Raw genomic sequence first — 6,243 nt, 5'->3', positions numbered from 1 at the left:
TAATCCTGAATATCAGCATAATAACTATCCCCTTATAGTTTACATGTTTAGCTAAACATACAACATATATAGAAAAATTCTACAGCTAATTCTACTGCTCATTCTCCAAATAACTCTTCATTCCTACACTCATGCATCTGGGATTAGGGGAAAGGGGTAAGCTTACAAAAGTTCAGTAAGTAAACTAAACCACATAATTTAATTATATCATTCATTTCATACATATGCAATGCATCATCCAAATGAATTTTTACATCAAAAATATTTCACATAAGATGGACTTATCACCGGTGATTCTCCAGACCTAATATGCCTCAGTCATATAGAGACTCCTCAGGACTTTTGCTTAATATATCCAATGTGCCTGACTCATGTAGAAGCCCTTTAGAACTTTCACTTAAAAACAGTACACCAGGGGCTTATTAGGCCTCAACTAGTCTTACCACCATAGATCATACATGATCATATCATAAACATATCATAAAACATAACTTGAGGGGAACCAGTGGGTCATCCAAATTCCATCATGCATCAATAATAATTATGCAAAAATGCAATATATTTGTACTCTAAATACATACAACCTAGTAAACAATGAAATGATACATTTGAATGATCATGAATTACATTTAAAGAATTTGCATTTATTAAGGTTAAAGTTACTCACCTCTTATAACCTATTAACCACCTAACATGAATGGTAACTAGCATTCGATCCTTAGCTTCCCGAATCTCTCAAGTCTGATCCTATATACATCGAATCCTATAGAGTTATTCAGAGCTCCAAAACTCTATACACATATAAAATATCTAATTCTAGGCCCTAATGAACCATAAAATCATGTTTTGGAATCCTTAGAAGAGAAGGGAGAATAAGCCTAGTAGAACCCACTTCGGCTATCGAAGCCTTGGACTTCAATTGCTAAAGTCTTAGGTTTCAGCTGGCCTTTTAGTCCAGTAGCTACTGCGACTACCGAAGTCTTGGACTTCAGCTGACGAACCCCTAGGTCTCTCCAGTAGCCACTGTGGCTGTCAAGGTCTTGGACTTCGATTGTCGAACTTAGAAATTTTGCATATTTTCCTAAGAAACTGCATGCTTTAGCTGTCAAAATAATGGTTTTTGGCAATTAAAATCTAGGAATTTCCATAATTTCCAAGTCAAAAACCTGCATATTTTATCTCTCAACAATATCCAAACTCACCATAAGGTTCCAAACACACAATCCAAACATATAAACAAATGCCTAAGGCCAAAAACAACTTGAAATTAAACTTAATTTCTACATGCATCCACTAAGCACAAGAAATCAAGGTTCTACATAACATTGAGCATAACATTAATAAAATTTCTCAAGTCTATCAAAGAGGACAAGTCATAAAAGGCCTACACACACTAGAAGTTTTGACAAAAACTCAAAATAACACATGATAGTGCATCAAAGACCTCAAAACCCAATATGGAAGGCATAACCCTTGACTTTACCTAACTCAACATCTCTTCTAAACAACATCCAATTAAACTGCTTATCCCTAACCTCATAAACATGCTTATAATTCTACTAGAAGATCAAACAAGAAGAAGAATTACATTTTTCCCTTGATCTTGAAATTGGAAGGTTTTATGATGCAAGCTTAAAATCCACTCATACTTGACTTCCCAGATGATGAATCAAGCTTCAAACATGAATTTGCTAAGCAAACCTCTTAAAGCTCCACTTGCATGTCACAGTATTTCAACAAGAGAGAAAAAAAAAAAAAAAAAAAAAAGAGTTCAAGCTCTTTTATACGGAAATTTCAAATCTAGGACCTTTTTTATACTCTCACTTTTGAGGAACTTTCGGTTTCCAAAAATCATGCTTCCGACTAATGAAAGTCATTTTGTACAAAGGAGAAACTTGAGTTTCTCACCTACTCAAACCCATGAACTGTGACTTCCTATTTTCCTTATATACAATTACATGCAACCATACACACATGCACAATGATATACATACATTTATACACATATTTATAATTTGATACATGCATTTTGCATAGTCATTTAGGTTTAATTTCATGGCTATTTTATTTATTTGTTAGTCACTTTTAACTAATTTTATTCATTATTAGATAGTTTTTCATAATTGTCAATTTTTGGATTAAATTATAATTTTTGCTTTATTTTGTAGGTAAAATGGTGTTTTTGAGGGACTAAAAAAGAAATTATGCCAGTGAGGAGTGATTCCTATAGCCAAAGATATCAAAAATAAAGCTTGAAAGTTGAAGAATATAGTGACCAAATTGCGCATAACTTGCCGCATAAGTTGTGCAGTTCTGCACAAGGAGAAGAAGCAATTTTTCCATTCCTGCCGAAATCTGCATAAGTCACTACATGACTTATGCAGACTTATTCCTTGCTTATGCAACTTCACACAGAGGGCCCAAAAACCCACCGAAAACTGCATAAGGGACTGCATAACTTATGCAGTCCACTTATGCATTTTCATAGAGTCTTCATAATGAGCTTGCAAAAGATTCCCTCATGAAAACTGCACCTCAAATACACCATTTTAGGGCTACTTGTCTGAAAAAGATATAAATAGGCCCTTATCTCATTTTAGCAAAAAGAATAAGGGGAGGAAGACAGAAAAAGGGGCAGAGCAGAATCCAACTTCTTCTTCTCTTCTTCACCATTTTCTACATTTCTCCTATCGGGTTTCTTTAGTTTTAGTTTATTTCATGATTTATTTCCTCTTTTAATTAGAATTTCTTATGTTAAACATGGATTGTGAGTAGTTTTCTTTGATTCTGGAGTAAGGGATGTAATATTTTAGTTATTTTTGTGGATTTGAACTGGGTTAGTCCCAATTTAATGAAATTTATGAGGTTTAATCCATTTCTTGTGTGCTTATTCACATGCTTAATAAAGAGCCCCATTAAGTTATGTTCTTAATCCTTGGTTGAAGCACCGAAAGGAGAAAACTAAGTGATAGTTAATCAAGAAATTGGACTTAATTAACTTAGATCTAGAAATAGACTAAGGGTTAATAGGGTTTTAATAGATTGATTAAAAAACCTAATGGGTCTTGATTAATTTTAACTCCACAAAAGTAGGATTAAGTTAATTAAGGCACTCTTTGTCTCACTCGAAAGAGTTTTCAAAGGATTTTAGAATTAATCTCCTTTAAACCCATAAATTTCATGGATTAGGCTAGCTAGGGAAAATCCCAAAATGACTTAAATATGAACCCTTAACTCTAGAATCGTCTTTTATCAATTATTGCTTAGAATTTTACTTTTGAGTGTTTAGTTTAATCTCATTTTATTAATTTTCATTATTAATATTATCAATTTCTTTATTTTTTGAATTATTAAATTAGTCATTATTTGAATTTAGTTTTGCTTTTTCATACCTTATGCTTCAAATTCCTAAATTTCTTTTATTAATTTGATTAAAATACAATTTTAACATATTTTATTTTACATCGAAAATTCAATTGAAAACACGACTCTCCATGGGAAAATATCTTTGTCTATACTACTTGAATAACCCGTACACTTGCGGTTGGGATACATCAAGTTTTTAGCGCCGTTGCTGTGGAGTTATTAGTTTAAGATTGAATTCTTGATTATTTTAGTTGTTTATAGTTTTATCTTTGTTATCTTTTCATTTTGTGTTTGTTTGTTCTTTTTAGGTACTCTTAATCTTTTATGAGAAGAGCTAGAAGCACAAGTGACACATCCTTATTGTTTAATCCTGAAATTGAGAAATTTTGTAGAGCCAACAAGAAAGAAACCAGAAAAAGGAAAGAAGCCTTGAAAGAAACTGAAATTGAAGCAGAAATGGCTGATGAAAGAATTAGAATTGGTGGTGGTAATGCTAGAAATGATCAAAACAATGAAAATGCAGCCCAAGGTGAAGAAGTTGTAAATGCTAATGTGCCTAGGGGAAGTATAATGGATCATGCTTTTCCTCGTTTTGATGACTTGAGAGAGAGTATAGCAAGACCAAGAATTGATGCAAATAGTTACAAGATGGATTTTGGAGTTCTTCAAATGATTCAAAATTCTCAATTTTGGGGACATCCTTCTGAAAATCCACACACACATCTAAAGAAGTTTGCTATGATTTGTGATATGCAAAAACAACCTAGAGTATCTGATGGTGCAGCAAGATTGAAGCTATTCCCATTCTCTTTGAAGGATAGAGCATTGGATTAGCTTGATTCTTTACCTCACAACTCCATTACAAATTGGGAGCAACTCAGTGATGCATTTCTTGCACAATATTTTTCACCTGGAAAAACTCAAGAATTGAGGAATCAAATAACAGCTTTCAGACCAAGAGAAGATGAAACTCTCTATGAATCATGGATGAGATGGCAGGGATTAGAGAGACAATATCCACATCATGCCATTCCAAAACGGATGATAAATTAAAATTTTTACACCAATATTACTCCTGCAATTAAAGGGATTATTGATGCTCAAACAGGAGGAGAATTTATTATGAAGCATGAAGATGAAGATTATGAGCTATTGGAGAAAATTGCAAAGAACACTCACCTTTGGAGTAGTCCAAGAGGACCAGCACCAACTTAAAAGAGGCAAGCTGCTAGAATGTATGACCTTGATCCATTCAACATGATTAATGCAAAGTTTGATGCACTTATAAATATTCTGGCTAAGAAGATGAAAGATTTAAGTATGTTGGTGAGTTCATCATCATCATCTAGAAGTTCACAACAAGTTATTTATGCAAAAGGAACTACCAGCTATGGAGTAGACTATGTAGAGCATGCTACATATGTTGGTAATTATGGAAACAAACAAATGGGGAATCCTTACTCTCAAACTTATAATCTAGCTTGGAGGAATCATCCCAACTTTTCATGGGGAAATCAGTAAAATCAAGTCCCAAATCAGAATCTTCAAACACAACAGCAACAAGGAATTCCATATTAGCAAAATAGGCAACTATTGCCTAATTTTCAGCAAAGAAACATGAATCCTCCACCAAAACAGCAAGAACAAAGTTCTACCACAGAAGCTTTATTACAACAAATTCTTGCTAACCAAACTAAGCATGATGAAGAGATGAGAGAGATGAAAGCAAGGCTGGAACAAATGCAAAAACACAATAGGATGCTAGAAAATCAGATTGCACAACAAACATGCTCATTAAGTACCAAATCTATGGGGAAACTTCCTAGTCAAATAGAAAATCCAAGGGAGCAATGTCATGCCATCACACTGAGGAGTGGTAAAATAGTGCATAATGAGAAGAGTGAAAAAGTTGAGAAGAGAGAAAATGAGAAAGATTTTGAGGGAGATAAAAAATAAGAGAGTGAAAAACAGAGTGCAGAAAAAGGTAAAGAGGAGGTTGAAGAGAAAGAAGAGAAATACATACCTCCAGCAGCTTCCCTTTCCACAGAGATTTCAAAAAGCCAAGCTTGATAAACAATTTGGGAAGTTCTTAGAGGTTTTGAAGAAGCTATATATAAATGTGCCTTTTATCGATACTCTTTCCCAAATGCCTTTTTATGCTAAGTTTCTGAAAGAAATTCTCTCAAATAAGAGGAGACTTGAAGATTATGAGACTGTAGCCTTAACTGAGGAATGCAGTGTTATCCTCTAAAGGAAACTTCCTCCAAAGCTCAAGGATCCAGGGAGTTTTTCAATTCCATGCCACATTGGGGAATCATGCTCTATAAAAGCTTTATATGATTTAGGGGCTAGTGTAAGCCTTATGCCCCTCTCCATCTATGAGAAGCTCAACATGGGAGATCTTAAGCCAACCCACATTTCTCTTCAGTTGGCAGACAGATCAATTAAGTATCCAGAAGGGATCTTGGAGAATGTACCACTGAAGGTTGGAAAATTCTACATCCCAGTTGACTTTGTCATTTTGGATATGGAAGAGGATTCTCATATGTCAATCATTTTGGGGAGGCCTTTCCTAGCTATAGCTGGTGCTTTGATTGACGTGAAAGGTGAAAAGCTTACTCTCAGAGTCAGAGAGGATCATTTAGTCTTCAACATTGGCAATGATAAGAAGAAGCAACATGAAGATGTAGACTCTTGTTTGAGAATTGATATAGTTGATGAGTTAGTAAAAGAGCACTTTAGAAAGAGCTATTCGAAGGCTTCTCTTGAAAGTTGTCTTATCCATGAAGGGAGTATCAATGATGAAAATCCAAAAGAGGCTGCATTTGCACAACATTTGAATAGTAATCCACCTTGTCCTATGGCACCAATCTTTCA

The 6,243-nt window shown here is 34.3% G+C and overlaps 1 non-coding gene across 1 annotated transcript; it reads right to left on the bottom strand.

Annotated features, from left to right (window-relative positions):
* Positions 1–4,290: 4,290 nt before the first annotated feature.
* Positions 4,291–4,397, bottom strand: LOC131181803 (small nucleolar RNA R71). Its single transcript, XR_009150280.1, has one exon. It is a non-coding gene; the product is annotated as a small nucleolar RNA R71 (small nucleolar RNA).
* Between the last annotated feature and the right edge of the window lie 1,846 nt (positions 4,398–6,243).

Source organism: Hevea brasiliensis, chromosome 7, assembly GCF_030052815.1.
Source record: "Hevea brasiliensis isolate MT/VB/25A 57/8 chromosome 7, ASM3005281v1, whole genome shotgun sequence".
Taxonomy (NCBI): Eukaryota; Viridiplantae; Streptophyta; class Magnoliopsida; order Malpighiales; family Euphorbiaceae; genus Hevea; species Hevea brasiliensis.
This window is presented reverse-complemented; position numbering and strand designations above follow the sequence as displayed.